Below are 27541 nucleotides of genomic sequence, written 5' to 3'. Positions count from 1 at the left end.
ATTGGATAAGGCCTGCCCACATTATGGAGGGCAATCTGCTTTACTCAAAGTCCATCCATTTAAATGTAAATAGCATCCAAAAACACTGTCACAGAAACATCCAGAATAATGTTTGACCAAACATCTAGGCACAGAGAACTTGGCACATTAAATTCACCATTTCAGGGTCTCTGTCTCATTTGTCTTTGACGTCCTCAGCACCCAGCAAAGTCTTAATATACAGAATGCTATTTTATGAATAAGACACTTTATTATCATTTTACTACTTATTTTTTTTAAAGATTTTATTTATTTATCTTTAGAGGGGAAGGGAAGGAGAGAGGGAGAGAGATATCAATGTATGGTTGCCTCCTGTGCACCTCCCGCTGGGAACTGGCTTGCAACCCAGGCATGTGCACTGACTAGGAATCGAACTGCGATCATTTGGTTCACAAGCCCGTGCTCAATCCACTGAGCTATGCCAGCCAGGGCTATTATTTTACTATTTAGAATAGTAGTGAATACACTTGACCAAATTCTCTCAAATGGCAAATGAAACAGAAGATAACATTTTTGTTTGATTACTGAAAACATCCACATCATCTGTCTTTTGGAGGATTCAATTTCTTACAATGTCTTTGATACTGCCCGTGGGGATACCAACAGTGCTTTGTAGTAAAGAACATTTTGCTAAGTTGTTCTATCACAGGTCCTTGCTCAAGGCGTTCATCTTTTTCTTCTGATTTTGTTTTCAGTGCTCGATCCAGTGCTTCTTCACCATTATGCACAGGATCTGGCAGAGGGATAGGTTCTGTGTGGTCATAAGGAATGTCCGCAGGAGAATGGTAGCAAACTACCGCCCTGCCATCAGATGTCAAAGCAAGCTCTACTTTGCAATGATAGTCATCTGGAAGAGAAGAACACGTGGCTTTATGACAAACACAATATGAAGCTCCGTCTTCACAGCTGCTCACCACAACCCTGCTGTCTTGCCTCCCAAAATGTTTTGAATGAATAAGGTCCAATGAATAATGAAGCAACTTTTTCCAAACTCGATCAGTATGTCCCAGGCATTTTCTTTCTCACTTATTAATATAATTATAAAACTTCTCAAAACAGTGGCAGTATTTTATTTAGTGATCGATGAATAATCTTGACTGTAGGCAACAACATGAGGAACAAATACTGTGAAGAGTAAAATAAGCCTGTGTCCAGGGATGAGAAAGAATATGCCATGCCATCCCTAAAGCTGAGACCCTGTGATGGTGTTCCCTCTTGTGGCTCTTTCCCTTCACTGGGCCCCTGAGGGAAATAGAAACTCATCCAGCAAAAGTGTCCAACAAACTCCTGGTCACAGATGGCACTTACTCTACCATCCCTGTTGCTCTTAAGCCACACGAACCACAAGTAGCGATTTCACTTGGTAAAGTTCAGGGTTTTGTCCAATAAATTCAAAGAGGCTACTTCCACATTTTTCCATCCTTTGGTCTGTATTTGATTCTCCAAACTTTGCATATGGCTCCTGAAGCCAGGGTGAGAATTGAAAGGGTTGGAGGTGCCACTGTGAATTTTACGAAGATTATACAATACTTAAAAGTAAAGAACGTCCTTGAAAGACCTGAAATGGCTTAAGAGACACATGAGGGCATTCTGTCTAACCAGTAATAGAAGGAAATGCACCCTGGCTGGTGTAGCTCAGTGGATTGAGCGCGGGCCTGTGAACAAGAGGATCACGGTTCAATTCTCAGTCACGGCACATGCCTGGGTTGTAGGCCAGTTCCCAGCAGGGGACACATGAGAGGCAACCATACATTGATATTTCTCTCCCTCTCTCCTTCCCTTCCCCTCTATAGATAAATAAATAAAATATTTTTTTAAAAAAGAGGAAAATGCTCCTGGAGTTGCTTGAGGGTTGCATTTATTTAGTTTATTGTGCATCTTTTTAAATGGTATTAGTGAGCTGAGCTCCTACCTTGGGACTCATTTTTGTGATTTTGATATGGCTCCATAATTTTTGAGAAGAGCAAAGTGTCTGAGCACTTATTTTTTTCATTCAAAACACATTTACTAGGGCCCTGTGTTAAGCTACGAAGATGAATAAGACCCGGTACCTGACTTCAGACAGCCCAGTGGGTGGAGGCAGCCATATTCAGGTTGCTGGAAACCAACCAAAACCATCCATCAAAGAGAGAACAGAAAAATAGCTTGGAGTAGGCCCATCATCTCTAAATTTTGCAAACTGAAAGTGACTTCAAAATTATTTGGCAGGAGAGCCTGACATGAACTGACATAAGGCTTGCTAGTGTCTTTATTATTTCACTTAGAGTGAATATTTTCTACATTTTAACCAGAAATATTCATATGTCTCATTACAAATGCTTCTGAAGATTCCAGTGGGTGGGTGTTATGTAATTGATGGAATTACCTATATAAAAACAAGCAGCCCTGGCTGCGTGACTCAGTTGGTTGGAGCGTCACTTAGTGCACCAAAAGTTGGCTGGTTCGATTCCCAGTCAGGGCACAAGCCTAGGCTGCCAATTCAATCCCCACTTGGGGTGCCTGTCGGAGGCATCAAACTGATGTTTCTCTCTCACATCAGTGAATGTATCTCTCTCTCTCCTTCCTCTTTCTCTCTAAAATTCAATGAAAACTTGTCCTCAGATGAGGATTAAAAAATAAAACAAACAAACAATGACAAAAAAACAGGCAGAAAAGGCTATGGGCCCCAGAGAATTTTACTAAAGTCTTGAGGACCTGTATACTCATACGGTCAGATTCCTACCAGCAATGAACATGAATGAGTTACATAGCAACATGGATAAATCCCCAAAACATGTTGAATGAAAGAAAGCAAGTCACAAAAGAAAATATTCAGCATGATACATTTCCTAAAGTTCAAATTCGAGTAAACTTTAACTGTATTGCTTAGGAATGCACACATTTTACCAGTAACTAAAATCGTAACTAAAAGTGAAGAAATCGTAAATACAGATTCTGAGTGGTGGCTCTCTTTGGGGGTGGGGTTCATGGTTTAAAGTGATGGAGTAGCAGGGCATTGGCAACGCTGTGGCACAAATGATGCGGAAGCCTCTGCGGGCCGGGTAGGAGAGCGTGAGAAGAGAGCCAGTCGGGGTGGGAGATGTGGTAATAGGCTCGGACCTACTAATTGGGAGGCAGCTGTAGTCCTCATACAATGAATTATTTGCAAAACTGGGCATGGAACCTGTGTCTAACAAGACTATTGATGTAGTTTTCTAGGTGTTTCTATCCCTAAATTTAACCTCACATTTCCTGACTGCACAAAATTAGCTGGTTCAGATAGGAGCTGTCTGTAGGGGATGGGCTAAAAATTAAGGCTAGAGTGGTATAGGGTCCTCTGATGAGAAAGGATGCAATTAATTATCTCCACTCAATTGGAAGTAAGGGTATAAGTGATTCACCCCTAAGTTTGCAATCCTGACTTTATGAGCATTTCAAACAGTTTGTGAAAATTACAAATGAGCATGCAAACCAACTTGATATGCAGAAGAGTAAGCCTCATTTAAAACTAATCACACGGAAGCTGCCCCACTGAATCCCACTGTGATGGGTGGAGCCTGAGGATGGAATCGCAGAACTCTTAAACTGTCTTAAGTTTTATAGTCATGGCAGTGTTCTCAGTAGTACCTGAGGGAGATGTAGATGTGACTGGGAACAGTGGGTGACAGAAAATAGTATTTATCACATGGTCCTGGTTGTAACTCACTGAAGGTTTTTATCCATCCATCTAACCATCCATCCCCTCATCCACTCATTGTTTCTTTAGACCATCAATGTTCCAGGCACTGTGCCAGACACTGGAAGTTAGAGAATTGAATATGGTCCTTGCCCTTAAAAGAGCTCCTGTTAGAAAGGGATACAAACTTGAGAATAGAGGATTATAAGCAATATAGTAAGCACTGCGATAGAGTGCACAGAGTGCACACAAGGGCACCCACTGGACAACTTTGTATAATAAATAGACTATTTATTTACAGAATAAAATTTCACTGCTGCTCCTTGGAGATGGGCGTTAGAAGGACCGTGGATGCTGCTGAAATACATAGAAGGGCTGGCCGAGGACAGAGAAGGCTCCATGAGAGCGTGGTATCAACCTGAGTTTGGAAAAATGAGTAGAAACTGGCCACATGAAAGAGGGAAAAGGTGATGCGCACGAAGGTACAGTTTTGTTTGTTATGAAATAAGGTTTATTCTTTAGCTTGAATCGTTTAACCATAAAGTTGTCATGTCTACTTCCTGTCAGTTCCTTTCATTCTTGAGAAAACTTCAGGTGTTGACAATCTGCAAATTCTACTTTTGACAGGAAGAAACGCCACATGGTGCAACAGACCAAATACATGTAACTACCCAGGGGAATCTAGAATTTGAAAGAATTATGAGGGGACAAAGAAATGTAAAGAATAATAAAAATAGTTATCTTTCTTGAGTGCCTACTCTGCAGCAGATCCTGAACAGGGCACTTTGTAAATAACATCTCAACGAATCCTTGCAAAAACCGGGAGTGGTGTGTACAGGCATTGCAACTGAGGCTCACAGCAGGGAACTGACCTGCCCAAAGCCACAAAGACAATAAGTGGAGGGCCTAGATTTGTCTGATCCCAAAACTTTGCTCTAGAGGAAGTGAAATGAAAGCATGGTAAATCTTCAAGAAATCATGTGAAGTTCTCACTGTTCCAAATCTCTCCAATTGTAGTTTTGCAGGAGAATCTAACTCACTCTACCACCTCCCATGGTCTACTGAAGGACCCACTTCTTTCATTCATGAAATAAGAGTAAAATAATAGTCTTGAACTCGTATCCTTTTAGACATTAATCTCAAGTGATGCATTTTTTAATATTCCCAGGTGTCCCCTTTATTTTTATTACTTTTAATTATAATTTTCTATCACAGTTTACATTCAGTATTATTTTGTATTAGTTTTAATTGTACAGCATAGTGGTTAGACAATCATATACTTTACAAAATATTCCCCCTGATATTGCCAGTACCCACATGGCACCATACATAGTTATTACAATATTATTGACTATACTCCCTTTGCTATATCAAGTGATGCACATTTTGGATACGCATTTCCAACACTTCCTTATAGGTAAAATCATATCTGTATAACTGCCAAAAAAACTACGAGACAACAACTCTGGCTTCAGTAAAATAATTAGCAGTATTGTGTGCAGTGGCTTTTATTACTAGTGAGAATTACACAAGTATATCCCACTTTCTCATACAACAACTGAAGCCTAGAAGGGACACTGTTCAACAAGTCAAAGGAATAAATAAAAAACATTGACATTGAACAACGATATCCCCTGGCATAAACAACAAAAATAAGCCTTTGCTTTCTCTTTTAAACCCTGAACCAGTTTCAGCAAAGCGTTTCTGAGTCATAGACTTGAATGAAAAGACATCCTTCTGTATTAGTAAAAGTTCTCCAGAGAAATAGAACCAATAGAATGTATATATAGACAAAGGAGATGTAAGGAATTGGCTCACAGGATTGTGGGGGCTGGTGAGTTCAAAATCCACAGGGCAGGCTGCCAGCCTGGAGACTCAGGGAAGCCGACATGGGGTCCTGCGTCCGAAGGCCATCTGGGACCTGTCTTTACTCTTAAAGCCTTCAGTTGATTGAATGAGGCCTACCCACATTATGGAGAGTAATCTTCTGTACTCAAAGTCTACTGTTTTAAATGTCAATCATATCTTTTAAAACGTCTTCACAGCAACATCTAGACATTGTGTTTGACCAAACAACTGAGCGCCACAGCCTAGTCAAGCTGACACAAAAAATTAATCATCACATCTCCCATATCCCAGCTCTCAGTACATGACAGCACCATGCACCCAGCTGTCTAAGTAAGAAACATGGAATCTTCTAGACCTTTTCTCTTCCCTCACCCCACATACCCAAGTTCCAAAAATCCTAACTCTCAGATATGTCTAGACTTAGTTCCTTCTTCCTCACCTCATTCTACTCCCAAACCACTGTCCCTGACCTGATTTATTAAAATGGTCCCCGACAGGTCCTCGTGTCTTGAATGTCATCTTCATTTTCCATTTCAAAACCATTAAACTCATTTCCCATCTTAAAATGCTTCAGTGATTCATTGTTTTTAGGTAAAATCCAAGCTCCCTTGAGCATGGCTTACAGGCTCTTTATGATCTGACCCCAGCCTGCCTCTCCAGCTTCATTTCCCTCCACTAACCCTTCCTCACCCCAAAGCTGGACGGCTACTTGCAGGCGCCCAACCTCCATGACTTTTTCATATTTTAATGGCAGTTCACATGCTGCTCCCTCCACTAGTAATGTCATGTCTATCTGGCAAATGCCTCCTCCTCTGTCATCATGTCTCAAATTTTCTTTCCTTCCTGACCATGTCAACCTTTGCCACCCACATTTCATACATTCTTTTTTTCCCTGCGTTCCCATGCTACTTGACTCATACCGAATCGATCACATTTTATGTATACATGAAAATGTATTTACATATTTGTCATTAAGATTAGTATGTGACCTTGTTAAAAGATTAAATTTTTGCCTTTATTCATCTTTGTACTCTCAGTTCAAAAGACAAAGGCCAGTATGCCCTGGTAGTGTGGCTCAGCAGGTTGAGCCCCACCTGCAAACTGAAAGGTCGCCGGTTCGATTCCCAATCAGGACACATGCCTGGATTTTGGGCCAGCTCCCCTGTTGAGAGTGTGGAAGAGGCAACTGTTTGCATTTCTCTAGCACATCGATGTTTCTCTCCCTTTCTTTTTCTCTCCCTTTCCCTCTCTCTAAACAATAAAAAATAAGAAACATTAAAAGAAAATAAAGTGCTTCTCAGATAAGGTCAAATTCAAGGAGTTCATCATCACCAAGCCCTTATTATACGAAATGTTAAAGGGACTTACCTAAGAAAAAGAAGATAAAAAAGATGAACAGTGAAAGGACAGCAAACTCACAGTTATTAAGAACCACACCTAAAACAAAAGCAAACTAAGAGGACAGCTAGATCAGGAGCAGAACCATAGAAATGGAGATCTCATGGAGAGTTAGCAACAGGGGAGTGGGAGGAGGAGAAGGGGGGAGAAGGTACAGAAAATAAGTAGCATAGACGGTAGGTAGAAAATAGATGGGGGGGCAAAAATAGTATGGGAAATATAGAATCTAAAGAACTTCAGACACGTGGTCATAAACTAAAGGGCGGAATGGTAGGGGAGGGGTGTGAAGGGTGGAGAAGAATTAAGGGGGAAATGGGAAAACTGTAATGGCATAATCAATAAAATATATTTTTTTAAAAAAAAGACAAAGGCCAGTATAGTGCTCATTACTTAGCAGTAATAACCCAAAAATGTTTGCAATGGCCTTTTACTTATTTGTAAACATCTCCTTCTAGACTTAAGCTCCTAAGAAACATGATTGTGTCTGTTTGGTGTACCTGATGCCTGGCATATAGGAAACATCTAAAATAGCTTTGGCATCCGCTCCTCACACTTAACGGGCGTGAAAGACCAAAAATAGCTCAAGAAGATCTCAAAGCCCCAGAGCCTATAAATCTAAGCAATGAAGAAATAGCAAAACTCTCAGACGCACAGTTTAAAACACTGGTCATCAGGATCCTCACAGAACTGGTTGATTATAGCCACAAATTAGACAAATATATGAAGGTGAAACTAATTGAAATGAATGGAATTGCACAGGAAACCAATAGCAATGAAAAGGAAACTGGGACTCAAATCAATGGAGTGGACCAGAAGAAAGCAAATAATGGCCAAACAGAAAAGAGTCAAGAAGCAAGAATTCAAAAAAATGAGGAGAGGCTTAGGAACCTCCAGGACATCTTTAAACGCTCCAACATCTGAATTATAGGGGTATCAGAAGGGGGAAAGGCACAGCCACCAGTAGAAAACTTATTTGAACAAATAATAAAGGAGAATTTCCCCAATCTGGCAAAGGAAACAGACTTCCAGGAAATCCAGGAAGCTCAGAGAGTCCCAAAGAAGTTGGACCCAAGAAGGAACACACCAAGGCACATCATCATTACACTAGCCAAGATTAAAATGAAGGAGAGAATCCTAGAAGCAGCAAGAGATAAGGGGACAGTCACCTACAAAGGAGTTCCCATCAGACTGTCAGTGGATTTCTCAAAAGAGACCTTACAGGCAAGAAGAGGCTGGAAAGAGGTATTCCAAGTCATGAAATCCAAAGACCTACAACCAAGATTGCTCTATGCAGCAAAACTTTCATTTAGAATGGAAGGGCAGATAAAGTGCTTCTCAGATAAGATCAAATTCAAGGAGTTCATCATCACCAAGCCCTTATTATATGAAATGTTAAAGGGACTTATTGAAGAAAAAGAAGTTAAAGAAACATGAACAGTGAAAGGACAACAAACTCACAGTTATTAACAACCACACCTAAAACAAAAGCAAACTAAAAGGACAGCTAGATCAGGAGTGGAACCATAGAAATGAAGATCTCAAGGAGGGTTAGCAACAGGGGAGTGGGAGTAGAAGAAGGGAGAAGGTACAGAAAATAAGTAGCATAGACAGTAGATAGAAAATAAATGGGGGGGGGCAAGAATAGTATGGGAAATACAGAATCTAAAGAACTTGAGACACATGGTCATAAACTAAAGGGGGGGTAATGGTGGGGACGGTGGGTAGGGTGGAGGGGAATGAAGGGGGGAAATAGAACAACAGTAATGGCATAATCAATAAAAATAATAATAATAAATAAAATAAAATAATAAAATAAAATAAAATAGCTTTGTCAAATGAGTGAGCACCTTAACCATTAAATTTAATCATCTCAACCTCAAATGATCTCTCAATTTTTCTTGTACTGAAGTCTTCAGCTAGGAAGACTCTTGTGGGCAAAGACAAGTTCTTCCACTTTTTTTGTTTAATTCTCACCCAAGGACATTTTATCACTATCTCTTAGAAAGAGAGGAGGGGAGAGAGAAAAACACTGATGTAAGAAAGAAGCATCAATCGGTTGGCTCCCAAATGCACTCAGGCAGGGGATGGTACATGCCCGGATGGGGGATCGAACCCACAAACGAGGCACGTGTCCAGACCAGAGACTGAATCCACAACCCTTCTATTACTGGATGACGCTCCAACCAACTGAGCAACACCACCCAGGGCGAGTCTTTCATTGTTTTTTCTCCTCTCTGCCCCCACCCGTCCTAAGATATAACCCAGTACCAGGTGCATACTAGGGACTCAGTTAATATTTGTTGAATAAAAGACAAATACGTTTTTCACTTGTGTATTGTTTTTTCTGAATCAGAGCTTGCTCATGTCAAAACTCACCCTTGAGCCTGTTGCAGTGAACTGTGGAAAATCAGGCTGAGAGAGTCTGTCCAACAAGGTCAACTCTGCCCAGGAGAGATGGAGTGCACGTCTCCTGTGATTACCTGTAAACGTCTCAGGAAAGTACACGCCCATATTCTCCAAGATGATTATATTTCATGCATCTCCTCAATGACACTCAGATGAGGGCAGGAAAACTCAGAAGGTAGAAAGCTGATTCTGAAGAAGAGAGCTACATGTAGGTACCTAGGGACTAAAGTGAAAACAGCTAACTGGAGTTAAGTCACAGGGAAGCTGAGGCTTCATCAAGAGCCAAAAAGCAAGAGCTCGCCCTGAGCAAAGCAACTTGGTGTACTTCTTGGGCAACCAGTACCTGGAAGGCAGTAAGCCCTTTATATCAAGGGTATTTGATCAGAGTTCTGGGCACCCCAGCCATAACCCAGCCAGCAAAAGTCCTGAACTCCCACATCTCATTTCCGCCTTGACCCCTCACTTCTCTATTCTTTTTAATTGTATCTTCTGTCATTAGGTCCAGGATGAATAGGTTTTACATTTGTGTATTTTTGGTCAACCCCCAGGACATAAAACAAATATGACTTCTCCAGAGTGGCTCTCAGCCCCTATCGTGGACGTAGTTTTACAGGATAAGCAGTGTATCAGAATAGAAACAGCATAGAGGCCATGGAGTTATCAGACCTAGACTTGAATCACTCACAACTAAATTTGTTAGGCAAGCATCTTAACCCACCCCCCCTTAACCTTTGTTTCTCAGTGTTTTAAAGTAGATTTACCGTATTTTCAGGACTATAAGATGCACCAGATCACAAGACACACTTAGGTTTTACAGGAAGATAATAGGAAAAAATTTTTGAAGCAAAAAATGTGCTAAAATATTTAATAACATAAATAACATAGGCTGCCACTGCCTCCTTCCACAGTGAGCCAAGTAAGCTACATTCGGACTATAACATGCACCCCCTTTTCTCCCAAATTTGGGGGGGTGCGTCTTATAGTCCGGAAAATGCGGTAATAATATTTACCCCATTAGTAGTCTCTTCAGACTGAAATAACTAAATATGATAACTGAGTGTCTTATAAATGACAAACATTTATTTCTCACAGTTGTAGAGACTGGGAAGTTCAAAATCAAGGCATTGGCAGATTTGACATCTGAAGAGGGCCTCTTCCTGGTTCACAGATAGAATCTTGCTGTGTCCTCGTGTGGTGGAAGGACTAGGGAGGTGTCTGGGGTCTGTTTTATGAGGGCACTAATCCATTCCTGAGAGCTCCACCCTCATGACTTAAGCACTTTTCAAAGGCCCCACCTCAAAATACTATCACATTGGGCATTAGGTCCCCAAAATAAAACTTGGGGTTGGGGGGCAGGACACAAACATTTAGATGATAGCAAGGTAGTTTTGTGTATTAAATGTTAAACAACAATAGTTATTATCACCATCATTCACCCTCTTCCTCGATGTGCATTGGTTGCTCCTCCAACCTAGAGGTAAAGGGTCATGCCAACACATACAGCCAATTACTTCATCCTCTTCTTCTGGCCACACCAGATACTTCTCAAATGGGCATGTGCCCCAGGCCTAACAAATGAGATCAAGGACTATGAGGTTTGAAATGGAAGATGGGAGGGTTAGGTCTTACTTTTCTTCGGAATCATAAGCTCTAAGAAAAATGCGAGAGTCTAAGAACAAACTGTACAGCTGTCTTCACCATCATGTTGAAAGACCTTGACTGAGAAGTAAGCCAACAGAGGAAATCTAAACCAAGGTACGCAGAGACTGGGTCTTAATATGTCTGAACTCCAGAGGCACCTAAAGCTAGATCTGCTCTTAGATTTTTCTGCTGCATAAACAATATTTCATCTCTTTTCAGCTTATTTTAATTTGAACTGAGTTTTTATCACATGCAACAGAGTATAGAACCTAGATTCTGCAGAGTATGGATTCCAAAGGAGAGCTGTAAGGGAACGGTGTCCCAGTCCCTACTCACTACTGGTTTTTTCTCAGATCAGGTATCATCTGGCCCTTCTGAAAAATTATATATTCCAAAATTTACTAAGTCATATGCTGTATATCAGAAATGAGATGATGATAAGAAGTTTTATCCAGAAAGATCGAAAAACAGTTCTCAGCTCACTGGCAAGAAAACAAGATCATTCTACAGATTTATTTTTGTATCAGCCTGAGAAGCTGTCTGGGTCTGGTCAGGAAAAAAGAAACCACTCGGAACATTTCAGTAGGGGAAATTACTATAGGCAATTGGTTAGACAGATATCAGAGGGTTGAAAGACAAAGAGAGAACTTTTGAGGTACCCAGAGACAGTAACCACATTAGACGCCACCATTGCTAAGGCTGACAGAACACAGAGAAAGACTAAGAAGATGCCTCATGCTGCTTCATTTGGCCTCGAGAACCTGGCTGCTGCTGATAGCACTGAAGGGGCAGGATGAGGCCAACGGCGGGAGTTCCCAAAGAAGCTGGAGACTAGACTCACTGGGGCAGAGGACTCTGGCTGGAACAACGGTGGCCAGAAACAAAAAGCAAACAGGAAGAGGAAGGTGGCTTTGGCCCTCCCCTTGCTTTCCAATTTTCTTCTAGTACCTCCTAGTAAGACGTCACCTGGCAAAGGAGATAAACATTATGCAGAGAGGACTGTAGAAACTCGGATTTGGAGCTGAGTGACAATAATTTAATAACCAACACAACTTGCTTTTGAATCGTATTTCCAACTTGATTTATCTCCCCTCTAGAATTGTTCCTAGACAATTCTCTTATCAAGACAATCTTCCCAGCTCCATTTGCCTTGGCTGTCAAAGATAGAGCTTAAATGATCCTTAAAAGGTTTTGTTTGTTTTCCAAGAGTCAACTACATCTTTCTGAGATATTCTCAAATAGAGTTCCAAATAACCTCACAGAGTCTTATGAGAATAGTTATGAATGTTCTAGGATCTCTTCTCCAGAGACTACCAGCATAACCATAGTAAGGTACAGCAAGAGCATAAAAACCAATCTAAGGAAAATGCTACAGCCACATACTCCTCACAGGAGAAGGAATTAGGTTGTATTGCTGTCACTCCTAAAAACTTCACATGTCCTTAGAGACCCTTCAAAGCCCACCTTTCAATGATATATGCAGTACTACTGCAATGATGTATGATACTGATTACAGCCCATATGTCTCTTCAATCCCATGAATATGTATATTTTATGTAATGTCTTCATGTCTCTCCATTTATCCCACAATCCACATTAGTGTGACCTGAGAGCAAGGTCTTAAACTACTGTTTAATGTGATTATTCACCAGAGTACAGTGGATTCAGAGGTACAGTAGAATCAAAAATAAATGTGCTCCGACAACTGATCACTTACATTGGAGTTGTGATATTTCATGATATAATAAAATGCCCTGAAGGAGGGATGTTTTTTAGTCATTGTACTGAGCATTCAGTGAATTCAAAAGATATTCTTTTAGAGTTTCTATTTTCTCTCTTGAATATTTTCTCTCTCCTTCTTGGTTCTGAACATATTTGCAAATAATATCTAAGATACTGAAAATCAGCTATTGGGCCTCTTGACTTTTTCTCTAATTACATCTCTTTTTTCTCCTATATTCCATCTTCATCTGGCAGTCTGGTTTTTGGTCGCTTCATGGGAGTAAGACGATTTGTGCCTCACTGTCTAATATTTAGGCTTTTACTTAATTCTACTATTTTCAATAAGATCTCTGTCCTCTGCTGTCCTTGATATCTTGAGTGCAGAGCCTGCCTGAGACAATTCCTCCAAAGAATAAACTCCTTCCCCTCATCTGCTGGGACTTGAGAAGTGGTTGCCTGACTGAAGAGGGTTCAGAGGGCATCCAGTGGTTTTCCTCTTCCTCATATTGTAGAATCCTATTTTTAGCCCCACCCCTCATGTGAGGCATCTCGTACTTCCAATTTCTCAGACTTTCTGAAGTTCTGGCATTGAACTGCCCTTGCTTCTTCTTGTCATCCACTTCTTCGAGATCCCACAAATTGTGTAAATAATATAGTAAAGCATTTAGGAGCACAGGGCCTCTATCCAGATAGCCAAGGTTTGATTCTTGGCCCCTCCACCTACTAGCTGTTTGACTATGGACAAGTTATTTAACAACTGTGTTTCTCTACTTTCATTTATAAGTGGAGGTCATAACAGTATCTATTGTTACAAAGATAAAAGAATACCTTTAACACATTTCGGGAGGTAAAAAAGTTGTATGTTGAAAACAAAAAAATATTGCTGAAACAAATCAAAGAATATAAATAGATGGATCTCCAGATTAGTGTAATCCTTACTAAAATCTGCATGGCATTTTTAAATGAAATAGAAAATTCCATCCTAAAATTTATACAGAATATCAAGGCACCCTAGACAGCCAAAACAATCTTGAAAAAGAACAAAGTTGGTGTCTCGTACTTTCTGATTTCAAAAGTTATTACAAAGTTACAGTAATCAAAGCATTGTGTTACTGGCATAAAGGCAGACACAGAGAACAATGGAATAGAATAGAGTCCAGAAATTTGGACAAGTGTGCACAAGACATTCAGTGGAGAAAAGGATGGTCTTCTCAATAAGTGGCATTGGGATAGCGGATATTTACATATGAAAGAATGAAAATTCAAAATGAATCCAAGACCTAAATGTAAAACCTAAACTATAAAACTCTTAGAAGAAAACAGGGGAAAAACTTCATGACATTGAATTTGGCAAAGATTTTTTGGATATGACACCAAAATATAGGCAATGAAAGTAAAAAGAAATATTCCTGGGCTGGTGTGGCTCAGTGGATTGAGTACCAGACTGCGAACCAAAAGGCCACCAGTTCTATTCCCAGTCAGGGCACGTGCCTGGGTTGTGGGTCAGGTCCCCAGTAGAGGGCACACAAGAGGCAACCACACAATGATATTTGTCTCCCTCTCTTTCTCCTTCTTTTCCCCTCCCTCTAAAAATAAATTTAAAAATTTTTAAGTAAAAAGAAATAAATCAGACCACATTAAAATGAAAAACCTCTGTGCACCAAAGGACATAATCAATAGAGTAAGAAAGCAAACCATGGAATAGGAGAAAATGTTTATAAATCACACATCTGAAAGTGATTAATATCCAAAATATATAACAAACTCCTACAATTCAAAATAACCTGATTTAAAAGTGGGGGAAAGACTTAAATAGACATTTCTCCAAAGAAGATACAGAAATGGCCTTTTCTCATCTGGCTTCAGTTCCAAAGAGGCAACCCTACCTTCCCAGTTATCTCTGGTGAGAAATGAATCAGACATTCAATGGAGGAAAGGATAGTCTTTTCAATAAGAGAACTGTCTCTGTTAGGATCATTATCAGTCTCTTAAAAGGCCACCTTACAATCCACAAGAGAGTTTTGAAAACTTGAGCACTTACTACAAACCTCAGCAAACAGTCCCATCTACCTTAGGGCTTTTGTGTGTAAGATGAGGCACCTGGCCTTAAATGATGGGTGAGGAGGAAATCTTTACTTTCCCAGATAGGGCCGAAAGCCAGGGACAGCCTGCAAGGCACACAGATTGACAGACATTCAATGGCTGCTCCCTCTCTCCTGTTTAAATCACAGCCTGGAGAGTCTGACTGTCCAGCTCCCCAGGTTTCTGGTGCTATAATCACAGTCCCTTAGAAAATCAGCACTCTGAGGGGCATTAATCATTTCTCTTCTCATGGATAAAATATTTTTTTCTACTGATGTTTGGCAGGAAGCTCTCTCAAAAATGATCTGTATTCTTTGGTTAATCTCTTCCAGTCTCCCCCACCCTCTTCCCTTCTGAGATCTGTCAGCCAGTTCCATGTTTCCATGCCTTTGGTTTTATTTTGTTCATCAGTTTATTTTGCTCATTAGATTCCACGTATGAGTGAGATCATATGGTGTTTGTCTTTCTCTGACTGGCTTATTTTGCTTAGCATAATGTTCTCCAAGTCCATCCAAGCTGTTGCAAAGGCATAGCCTATGGACACAGACAGCAATGCAGTGAAGGCATTGCTGTCTGTGGTGGCAGAGGTGGCAGGGGTGGTGGCAGAGGTAAGACAGAGGGGGCAAAGGAGGAGAAAGGGGGGCATAAAACAACAACAAAAAAGATAAATAAATAAGAATAAATTTAAGACATAAAATAAAAAATAAAAGGATCTGTATTCCAAGGTGACCCCTTTCAATCTTCCCATCTCAAGGAAACACCTTTCCACCCAGGATTCCAGCCTGCATCCTGGCACTTCTCCTCATGTTTCCTCTGGCATGCAGACATCTGAGAAGTTATGTCATGTGCCCCTCCCTGCACTCTGTGTATAGAAGGAAAACTGAGGTTCAGAGAAGGGTATAAGGCATGACCAAGAGGCTGCTGAGCTGTGAGGGCCAGATGCAAGTCTGGATTTCTGTCCAGCCGCCTGTCCCAGCAAAGGGCAACCATGTATTTTCAGTACCACCAGTACCACACTGTGGAAGCCTCTGGGTAGTCTTAATAGGCTAGGCTTTAAGGATCCCCTTCTTTTATACTGTGTGATCCTGAGCACATTACTTACCCTGTGGTCCCCAGACCAGCAGCCCTGGTGATACTTGGGAAATACAGAAACTTAAGCCCCACATCGACCTACTGAATCAGAATTTGACTTTAACAAGATCCCCAGATGATCTATATTAAAGTTTGAGGAAAACTGACTCAAATTATGAGTCTCATTTTTTCATCTATTAAGTGGGATAATAGTGCCTACAGCTTGTGAGATTGTTCCAAAAATTAACCGTAAGGTATCTTTCAAGCCACAAGATGCCTTGATTTGGAAGCTCAGAGATTCTCTTTAAGGAGGTTTCAAACTCAGCCATCTGGCAGAACTAAAATAAATGAAATCTCCATACACTGCTTCAATTTAATTCAAATATCTTATAACTTATGGTAATGATTACAGCAGGAGCTAGAAAATTATTCAAATTAAGAAACAATATATTTAGTTGTTGGCTTTTGGGTGAGATTGCCTGGGTTTGCTCATTTCCTAGAGAGGCAACCTCAGGAGAGAGATTCATCTTCATTGACCTCAGTGTTTGCCTCTATAAGGTGAGGATAATAATGATGCATCATGTGAGGAAGGGCATTCAGTGAGATAATCCATGGGAAGCACTTACAGTACAGAGCCTGACACCTGGTGCATTTCTAGGGAAGGTCAGCTCCCATCACCACCCTCATTACATGCTCATCATCATTCATGACAGGTCCTCCATCATGTCACTCAGTGACCATGGCTTTGGAAGATCTCAGCAAAAGTGCTCCTAATGAGAGACAGGACAGGAGCCTCTCTCTCTCTCTGACATGAATAAGCAATTGAAACCTTTGTTTCTCTTCTTTGAAAATAATCTTATCAGTGGCAAGTAAACTCAGCTTTCTCACATTTAAGCCAGACTTCTTACTAGTTCCTTCTGTCCTAGCTAATTAAGTAAAATTTTCTTTTTGCCAAACATTTCATGGGGAAAAGTTCAAGATGGCTGCATGCAGCTTGCTAAATGTCTTTTGTCCCCTCCAAATGAGCACAAATGATGGCATTTCAGCAAGTGAATGGCTACGTTCAGTTCAGAATTGCTAACTAGATTTTCACCGAGTTTTCATACTGTCTGCAATACAAATTCTCAAGAATGGTGTTGCAGGACTGAGATACCTAACTTACCCTCCTGCCCCACCAATTATACAAAAAAAGCAGCCTCCATCTCTCAGATCAGAGCATGTTTCAGAAAAGGAGATTCAATTCAGCTCACGTCTTGGAATAATATATACAATATTACCTCAATACAACTCCTAGTACATAACTGACAACGAGACCCTTGATAACTTAGTAATATTAGTAATGGTAAACTTAGTAAACTTAGTAATGGTAATTAAGGGACTTTGGTAAGTTGGCTGAAGTTGCACAGTTGATCTAAAGAGACAACACCCAGGTCTTAGAAAGTTCCAAGGTCTCACAGTCAGTGCCTCCCAACTCTTAAAACCAGGTTTATTCTTCTGAACGTTTGACTCCATCTCTTCTGCTGTAGTCTAAGCTTATTTGCTCTTGTCCTGCCATCTACAGTGATTCATCAGTGGGACTCCCACTTACCTTGCCTTTCACACAGATTCTTATTGGGGGAAATTGGTTCAACCCTCTTAGCCTCAAAGTCCATTGTCTTTGAATGGGAAGAGGTGAGTCAAAGTGTAGTATGTTCACTGCCTTGAGAGTTGAGGTAAAGAAAGGGGCAGCTTGTGAATTGCAGGTACCCTGCAGTAACAATCAAGGTCACTATCTCTAAGCAACAGAGAACACAGGGAGTAAGTACAGGCTCTTGCTTTTGTATTGTGCTCAGCATTTTTCAAAGCACCTCAACATCCTTTTGAGCCTTCCAGCTCAATATACCATGAGGAGGGCAGAGCAGGAACTGTCATGCCTCCTATGAGGCCCAGGAAGGCTAAATGATTTTTCCAAAGTCGCAAAGCTAGTGAGCAGCTAGGCTGGGACCAGCCAGAATCAAGACCAGGCTTTCCCAGGCTTTCTCTCACACATTGGAAAAGAAATCTCAGAATGGATCATGCCTAAGCTATTTTTAGAAATTCTCTTACTATTAGTTGATGCTTTAACGGCAATGAAACTGACAGCTGAGAACAAGAATGGTACACAAACCCAGTATCATGAGGAAGCCTGGGTGGGGCCCAGTGGAGAAAAAGGGAGGAAAGGAGGCTTCCCAGACAAACACCTCAAACTCCAGTTTCACTGAAGAGGAAATCTGACCGTGCCAAACAAACCCATTTGAAAGCTCTTTTGGCTCTGGTCCTAGGCCAGGACTCTGGGGGACAGAGACGTTACGTCTCTAATGGCCAGCACTGTGATGGGCACAGAGTAAATTCTCATGCGGGTTTGATGAATGAATAAACGAACGAGTGAATGAATGAATATATGTCCATAGTAACTCCTGGTTTTGTCTTTCACAAGGTCATTGCCCTCATTTTTGGTTTTCTCCTCTGCATCTTCTCCAATGTCTCTAGCAGGGGTCAGGGGCAGGGCCACTAATCAAGAAGGAAGTTACAGTCCAGTGAAGGTCTCACCCTGGCCCAGCACAGTGTGCAAGCAGCTCCAGTCCTGAGACCGCAGTTTCCAGCTGAACCATGTTAAGCGGGTCTATTGCTCATTGCTCTGATACATCAGATTTGACATTTCTCCCAGTAGAGGGATTTCTTGTTGCAAAACAAAATGAAATCAATACAGTTTTATTAACCATCCAGTGTAATAAATTTGCCCCAAATGACAGCCTCTAGGCCTGATTCTTACCAATCCAGCCCAAGTCTGAGATACAAAAGGAGTTTGTCCACGCATTATCCACTCCTTCAGCCCCACCCCGCCCTCAGACCCCCATCCTGAGCAGCAGCCCCACAATCCCATCCTTTACCACCTGCGCCTGCACTTCTGCACAGGCTCTTTTTCACTCTCCAGGGCTCCAGGCTTTCTCCCTCCAGCCACTGTTCACCTGGTCTGAACATTTCCCCCTTCCTATGGCATTCAAGGTCCTTCACAATGTTGTCCACCTCCCCTGACTGGTTTCCCACCACTCCTCCCAATCATCCTACGGATCAAAGGAACCATTCTCCAGACAGCACATGAACTTCACCGTCTCTGGACCCTTGCTCCGGCTGGTTCCTCCAGCTGGTGCCCAGTATGTCCCCCTACTCCTTTATCAGAACTCCTGCTCATCTTTCAAGGCCCACTTCCTCCGGGAAGCCTTCTCTAAAGGCCCCAGAAAGAGGCAGTTACTCCCACTTCCATGCTTTCTTAGCATTTTATCTATAGCCTGATTCCCAAGAGATTATCTCTTAATATTCATTACTTGTCTTTTCTCTCACTAGTAAACTTCTCTAAGATGGAAATGGAGTGTTAGTCAACCTTTAGAAATCCTTACATACCCCATGCCTGCCACAGTATCTGTTCCAGGCACACAAAAGTATGTTGACCTTCCGCAAAAGAGCTACTGAATATTGTCCAAATCTCTATAAAACTCAGGAGCCATTGGTGCAGGCAATTCACATGTCACACGCTGGTCAGATCCCTTGAAAGTTTTGCACAAAGGTATGCATATTAGTGAAATGTTTTAGAGTACAGTATAGCAATATATTTCAACACTTTAAATTGCAGACTCTGACTTGGCCATTCTACTTCTAGGAATCCTTCCCGTAAACATTCTCACACGCATGTACTGAAAAGTATCTACAGGAATGTTCAGTGCAGTTTTGTTTATAATAGCAAAAAAAAATTCTGGATACAACTTAAGTACCCATTAATAGGAATGCTAGTTAAAAGGAAAATGCTTTAGCATTCCCATATACTAATATTTGGTTACTAACAAAAATGGACAGACCTAGATGAACTGACTTGGAAAAATGTCTGAGATCCAAGTAAGAAAAGCACAGCGCAGTGCAATGGAAAACCAACGCACCAAACTATGAACAGTGTTTACCTTTAGGACGTAGTGTTCGAGAATAATTTCATTCTCAACACTACAGATTTCCATACTTTTATTTCCAGACAAGCAATTGATTTATAATACAATACATGCTATTATTGTTGTTGTTGTTGTTGTTGTTTTATGCAGCATCCCAACTGGATGCTGTGAAAGAGGAGCCAGGAGCTGTTCACAGGCTAGAAAAGCCAGAGCCTTCTTCTCTGCAGGTGCGCCAGGAGGCAGGCACAGCTCTTCCTGCTGCCCCCTCTTCTGCTGATGCTGGGGGAGGGGAGTTACAACAAAACAGGCAGGGAGGGAGTGGGTGGGTGGAAGAACTATGCCCCTCTCTCTCACCCCTAAGGCTGTCTCACAGAGACCAGAACAAGAAGGGAAATGAAGTGCAAGTACATCAGTGAACTGCAGAAACAGCCCTTCACCTTCACTTCCAGTGGCATCCCTGGTCCTGGACAGGGTGTCCCACAGCAGGGGATTCTGCAGACATAGAGGCTGGGCCACAAAGGCACTGGCTGGAGGCAGATAGGGACACAGCTCCTTGGGAAGGAAAAGGACAGAAATGGTTGAATGAATTGGTAAATTGCCTGACCTACTCTATTTCTTTGGATGAATGTCCTTTGTCTCTGCTTTACGTGATGGAAAAGGGCACTGGGGTGAGGTTGCTGCCAGCTCTCTTCTCATTAAATGACAGGACCCAGGTCTGACATCAGTAATATTCCAGAAGCCTAAGAAAGGACATTTTGGCACACGAGCCTCTTCCTCCCTCCCACTGTGTGCGCTCTAGGATGTGAGTTGGGCTGGTAGTGCCTGAGATAAGCATACATGGTAAATAAAAATAATTCTAGTAATGCTGTTATTCTAATAATGCTATTATTATTATTAGCTATGGAATAGGTCAATAAGTATGTATTACCTTTTTACTCTGTTAAGCACTGTGTAAATACTTGATATACATAATCCCACTATAAAGATATTACTTATTTATTTTTAGAGAGAGGGGAGGGAAGGGATAAAGAGAGAAAAGAAACATCAATGTGTGAGAGAAACTTCTATGGGTTGCCTCTCACATACTCACAGCCAGGGACCTGGCCCTCAATGCAAGCATGTGCCCTGACCAGCAATTGAACCAGTGACCTCCCAGTTTGCAGGATGACTCCCAACCCACTGAGCCACACCAGTCAGGGCTAGCTCCATTCTCAACCACTATACTACAGTGCTTGGTACAGTAGAATCTTGGCATTCACAAGTGATATACCAAGACGACATCAAAACTTTCGACTGAGCATATACATTTACCTCTTTGTTAAAATCCTACAAAACTTTGGGAAAGATATTTTGAAAACAAAGTAAACCAAATGACATAAGAAGCAGTATAGTATATTGGTCAAGCATACAGCCACTGGAGCCAAACAACCTAGATTCAAATGTCACCTCTACCATCTACCAGCTGTGTGACCTTAGGCAAATTATTTAATCTCTCTGAGCCTCAGTTTCTTCACTTTTAAAATGGGTTGTTTTGAGGATTAATATGGTTAAATGTATTCATTTCCTATTGCTGTAACAAATTACCACAATCTTAATAACTTAAAGTAACACATGTTTATTATGTTACAGTCTTGGTAGTCAGAGGTCCAAAATGGGTATCAAAGGAAGTCAAAATGGGCTAAAGTCAGGGGCTGTGTTCCTCCTGGACTGTCCAGGGGAGCATTCATTTTCTTACCCTTTCCAGTTTCTAAAGGCCACTCTCATGTCTCGGCTCATTGTTTGCATTTGTCTCCAAAGACAGAATCACAGCACTTCAACCCCCGCTTTCAGTGTCTCATCCCTTTGTCTGACTCTGACTCTCCTGCTCCCCTCTTTCCTTTATGAGGGTAACCCAGGTAAGCACCTGTCTCAAGATCTTTCATTTAATCACATCTGCATAGTCCTTTTTGTCATTAAGGTAACACATTTACAAGTTTGGACATTAAGATGTGGGTATTTGGGGAGACCATTATTCTACCTACCACAGAAGGACCAGACAGATAGATAGGGAGATAGATAGTAGAAAGATGGATAGATGGCAGCCAACAGCCAGGTTTGCCCAATGGGAGTGAGTGCTATGGCGCTGCAGGCTGGGGGACAAGCTACCAGCACGTACCTGGCCTCTCTCCTGCCACTGTAACAAAAGCTGAAAGTATAATCTTTATCCAGAGGCCCTCAAACACAAATTGGCATGCATAAAAATAAGCACTAATCAGAAATCATCTGAGGAAAACAATACCCATGAAGATTAAAACTAAATTTAATGAATAAGAACTAATACCTAAAGAGCTAGGAGAAGAGAATTTATTGTACATTCAGTTTAATTATGCTCCTCAGAGAGATTTGAGAAGATATTACTTCCTAGAAAAAAGAAAAAACCAAAAAACCTGACATAACTAAAATTACATAACAATATTGTATTAATAACAATAGGATGAAATATATATATTGTTGAGTTGAAAATCTTAAAATATACTTTAAATTATTCTCAAAGAGAGAAAAATAAAATTACAAATTACTTTAAAAGTAAACAACCATGAAACTACTAAATATCAAAACTTTAGAAAACTATCAACACAGTATTAGAAAAAAGAATCTGCCCTGGCTGGTGTAGCTCAGTGGATTGAGCACCAGCCTGTGAACCAAAGGCTTACCAGTTTAATTCCTAGTCAGGGCACACGCCTGGGTTGCAGGCCAGGTCAGGCCCCCACTAGGCAACTACACATTGATGTTTCTCTCCTTCTCTTTCTTCTTTTTCTCCCCATCTATCTAAAAATAAATAAATAAATAAAAATTTAAAAAAAGAATCTATAACCTCACATGCATTTATTAGAAAACAAAATAGAAGCTAGATGCAAGATGATAACAAACTCCCAAAAGTAGAAGATAGAAATTAATAAAGCAAAAAAAAAAAAGCTGATTAATACAATCAAGAGCTTATTCCTTAACAGGACTAATAAAATAAAAAATCTCTAACGAGTTTAGTCAAGGGGAAAAAAGACATCATATAGTAGCACTAAGTTAAATGAAGGGAGATATTATAGATGCAGAGATTAAGTTATAACAGAATAAGACCTTTGCTAATAAATTTGAAAATCTATATGAAAGGAATTACTCTGTTAGGAAATATAAATTGTCTAAATAATTCAAGAAGAGGCAGAATGTCTGAATAAGACACCAATAACCAGGGAAGATATTGAAAAGGGTCTTAACATATTCCTTTTCAAAAGACAAGAGGTCCAGGTTTTGCTAGGAAGTTCTATCAAAATTTTAGGAAAGAAATCGAATGCAACAATAGTAAAGAGCTATAAAATACCTAGAAATAAGCTTACTAATATTTTTTAAAAACCCCATGAATGACACAGAAGGAGGTCTGGATATACCATATTCTAAATTGTGAGGCTTAATATTATGAAGATGTCAATTCTTCCCAAATCCATCTGTAAATACAATTCATTTCCTAGGATTATTTCAGATGAATTTTTACAGAATTTGGGAAGTATGAGGAATACACTGAAAATCTTTTCAAGACTTCCGCCAAGATGGAGGCATAGGTGGAGACACTGTGCTTCCTCACACAACCAAGTTTAGAGACAACTAAATAATAGCAACAGAAAACAAAGCCAGAACACAGAAAATTGAACTTTTCGGAAGTCTGATAACAACAAATTCTTCAGCCTGACCTGTAAGAGGGGCGAAACCAGCAGCTGGCAGAGCTGGGTAGCACAGGAAAACTCGGTCAGACGGACTCAGGCGCGAGGAATCCAGGCGCAGGGTTGGACCTGGTGGGCAACTCAGCAAGCAATCCCGGGGAAACAGCGAGGGAGCAGGGCTGCGGGTTGACTGTGGTCACGCATTCGTGTGTGGACAGACAAGCGAGGGAGTGGTCGATTGGACAAGAGCCAGCAGCCCCAGCGGCAAGCGGCAGCGGAGGGCGCCACCATTTCCCTGCTCTAACCCCGCCTCCACATACAGCGTCATAATCCAGCGACCTAAGTGGCCCTGCCCTGGTGAAACACCTAAGGAGCCGTTCCTCACCCAGCTGCGTGAAACAGCAGAGGGGGCCGCCATTTCCCTGCTCTGACCACGCCCCCACATACAGAGTCATAACCCAGCGACCTGGGAGTCCAAGGCTCCGTTCCTCACACTTAAAGGGCGCGAACAGACCAAAAATGGCTCAAGAAGATCTCAAAGCCCCAGAGCCTATAAATCTAAGCGATGAAGAAATAGCAAAACTCTCAGACGCACAGTTTAAAACACTGGTGATCAGGATCCTCACAGAACTGGTTGATAGCCACAAATTAGACAAATATATGAAGGCAAAACTAATTGAAATGAATGGAATTGCACAGGAAACCAATAGCAATGAAAAGGAAACTAGGACTCAAATCAATGGAGTGGACCAGAAGAAAGCAAATAATGGCCAAACAGAAAAGAGTCAAGAAGCAAGAATTCAAAGAAATGAGGAGAGGCTTAGGAACCTCCAGGACATCTTTAAACGCTCCAACATCCGAATTATAGGGGTACCAGAAGGGGGAAAGGAACAGCCACCAGTGGAAAACTTATTTGAACAAATAATAAAGGAGAATTTCCCCAATCTGGCAAAGGAAATAGACTTCCAGGAAATCCAGGAAGCTCAGAGAGTCCCAAAGAAGTTGGACCCAAGAAGGAACACACCAAGGCACATCATCATTACACTAGCCAAGATTAAAATGAAGGAGAGAATCCTAGAAGCAGCAAGAGAGAAGGGGACAGTCACCTACAAAGGAGTTCCCATCAGACTGTCAGCTGGATTTCTCAAAAGAGACCTTACAGGCAAGAAGGGGCTGGAAAGAGGTATTCCAAGTCATGAAATCCAAAGACCTACAACCAAGAGTGCTCTATGCAGCAAAACTTTCATTTAGAATGGAAGGACAGATAAAGTGCTTCTCAGATAAGATCAAATTCAAGGAGTTCATCATCACCAAGCCCTTATTATATGAAATGTTAAAGGGACTTATCGAAGAAAAAGAAGATAAAAAATATGAACAGTGAAAGGACAGCAAACACACAGTTATTAACAACCACACCTAAAACAAAAGCAAGCTAAAAGGATAGCTAGATCAGAAGTGGAACCATAGAAATGAAGATCTCAAGGAGGGTTAGCAATAGGGGGAGTGGGAGGAGGGGAAGGGGGGAGAAGGTACAGAAAATAAGTAGCATAGACAGTAGATAGAAAATAGATGGGGGGGCAAGAATAGTATGGGAAATATAGAATCTAAAGAACTTGAGACACATGGTCATAAACTAAAGGGGGGGTAATGGTGGGGACGGGGGGGTAGGGTGGAGGGGAATGAAGGGGGGAATAGAACAACTGTAACAGCATAATCAAGAAAAAAAGAAAAGAAAAAAAGAAAACAAAAAAAATCTTTTCAATCCTCAAGTTACAAATATTACTCTTTGCTTATAATTTTCTTTATAAGACTTGTGTTTTCTAGCTAAAAATCTCCATTCCTTATTTTATTTCCACAAGCACTAATAGCAATTGACCTTTTCTCTTGGACTGCTATTTTGCAACAGGAACAAAATTCATTATATATAAAATAAATATAATATACTTCATACTTATTACATACCTCACCTGTGTGAATGCATCAGGTACTGTACATGTTATCTCATGCAATTCATGTAACTCTGTATAAGACACCTTCAGTTATAGGAAGTACCATTGATTTATGTACCACTAAAAAAGGAAAATCCCACCATTTAATCTACACATCCCAATTCCAGAGCTGATGAAACTAAAAAGCAAACATGTCTTAGAATCAAGGAAGGATAGTAATATAGCCATGGTGTGGGTAAGAAAGCTTAGGTACATTCCAAGCTTTAAGTGCGCCCTCCTCTGTTGGTTTCTCCTGTGCTCTGGCTTGGAAATATCCTATGTGAATTGTGCTTTCCCTCCCGTCCTCATCGAACACTTAGAGCTGGTTTTGTTTGTGCATTTGCCTTTAACTAAGCATGGGCATAAAAACTACACTACACTACACTTTTCCTACTAGAAACATCCGAACTTGAACGACTCCAGAAAGGCCATGACCATTTAAAACAACTGGGTTCTCTGTGTTCAAAGGCAACTCTGGTGTTTCATATAATGTAAAGACAGGACCCCTCCCTTAGGTAGATTAGTTCTTGACCTTCCCACATATTGAAATGTCTCAGGGTTTGGGGGAGACTGAATGGGAACACTCAAACAGGAAGGAAGTATTCCTTAGAAGAAGAGTGTTTAATAGATATCCTGAGGCCTCATCCTGCTGCTGATCTTCTCTTTGGGCCATGAGGATTACTGACAGCCTGTGAGGAGCAGCAGTTATGGACTCCTCAGCTTTCCTCATTCACTCACTCAAGTTGGAAGGGATCGTAGAGGACCTCTGCTCCAGCCTCCAGGCTACAGTGAAGAAACTGAGGCCTTCACAAAGGGAATAACCAACCCCCATCATACAGTCCATGGGAAGAACATGGGCTCTAGAATATGTCCCAGGCCTGGGCTCATGCCCAGCTCCTCCACTGGCTGTTTGAACAACCTTGGTCAGGTCCCGTAATCTCACTGGAAAAAGAGGTGTAACAATTCTCCCCTTCATGTGGTAAGGATTAATGAATACCTGACATGAAAATATTCACCCTGGTATAAAGAGCATACTCAATTAATATCATTTGTCGTTCACTACTTGCCACTTGCCATCATTTACCCTGGTTATGTCTTCTCTAGCTGTGCAGAGTAACTATGACTCCTTTGTAACATGGCAGCCCCTTCACATAATTGAGCAGCACAGTCCTGTCTCCCAAGTCTTATCCAGATTAAACTACACAGTCCCTTCAACTCCATTTATTTTTTTTAAAGATTGTATTTATTTAGAGAGAGAGAGAAAGGGAGGGAGTAAGAGAGGGAGAAAATCAGCAATGTGCGAGAGAAACATGGATCCATTGCCTCTTGCATGCCCTCAGCTGGGGGCCTGGCCTGGGCATATGCCCTGACTTGGAATTGGAATCAAACCAGTGAACTTTTGGTTTGCAGGTCGATGCCCAACCCACTGAGCCACACCAACAGAGCACAATTCCATCTTTTGGTGACATGACCTTTTGCTCCTTGAAAAATTGGTTTCTAAAAATTGGTTTCTTTTAAAATGACACAAACTACTAAGGAATCAACATAGAAAGAAAAAGTGATATATCATGGAAAAATATTCACAGCATACATTAGATAAAGGATTACTCTCTCTCTAGTATTTAAATGGGGAAAAAATCAATACCATGCACTACATAATTTTTTTAAATTTAAGAACCTATTTGGTAACTGGACAAAGGATATAAACCCAAAATACACACAAGAGCTAGCAAACAGCTAGAGAAATAATCAACCTCATTAATAAATAAATAAAGACTAAAACTGATTATGAGGTACCATTCCATATGAAAAATTAGTAGAGAAAACAAGGTTTTGGTCACAATAATACCTAGTACTAGTGAAGGTACTGGGAAATTGGTGCATTCAAAAATACAGATTATACTAGGATGAACTTATACCATTTAATTTTTTATGACCTTAAATTTCCTATTTTAATACTTTTTCACTTTTAGTTATGTTTTATTGATTTTGCTATTACAATTATCCTGATTTTTCCCCATTTGCCCCCCTCCAAACAGCACC

The sequence above is a fragment of the Artibeus jamaicensis genome, unplaced genomic scaffold, assembly GCF_021234435.1.
Source record: "Artibeus jamaicensis isolate MK-2021 breed Jamaican fruit bat unplaced genomic scaffold, CSHL_Jam_final contig_64, whole genome shotgun sequence".
Classification (NCBI taxonomy): Eukaryota; Metazoa; Chordata; class Mammalia; order Chiroptera; family Phyllostomidae; genus Artibeus; species Artibeus jamaicensis.
Note: the sequence above shows the minus strand (reverse complement) of the source record.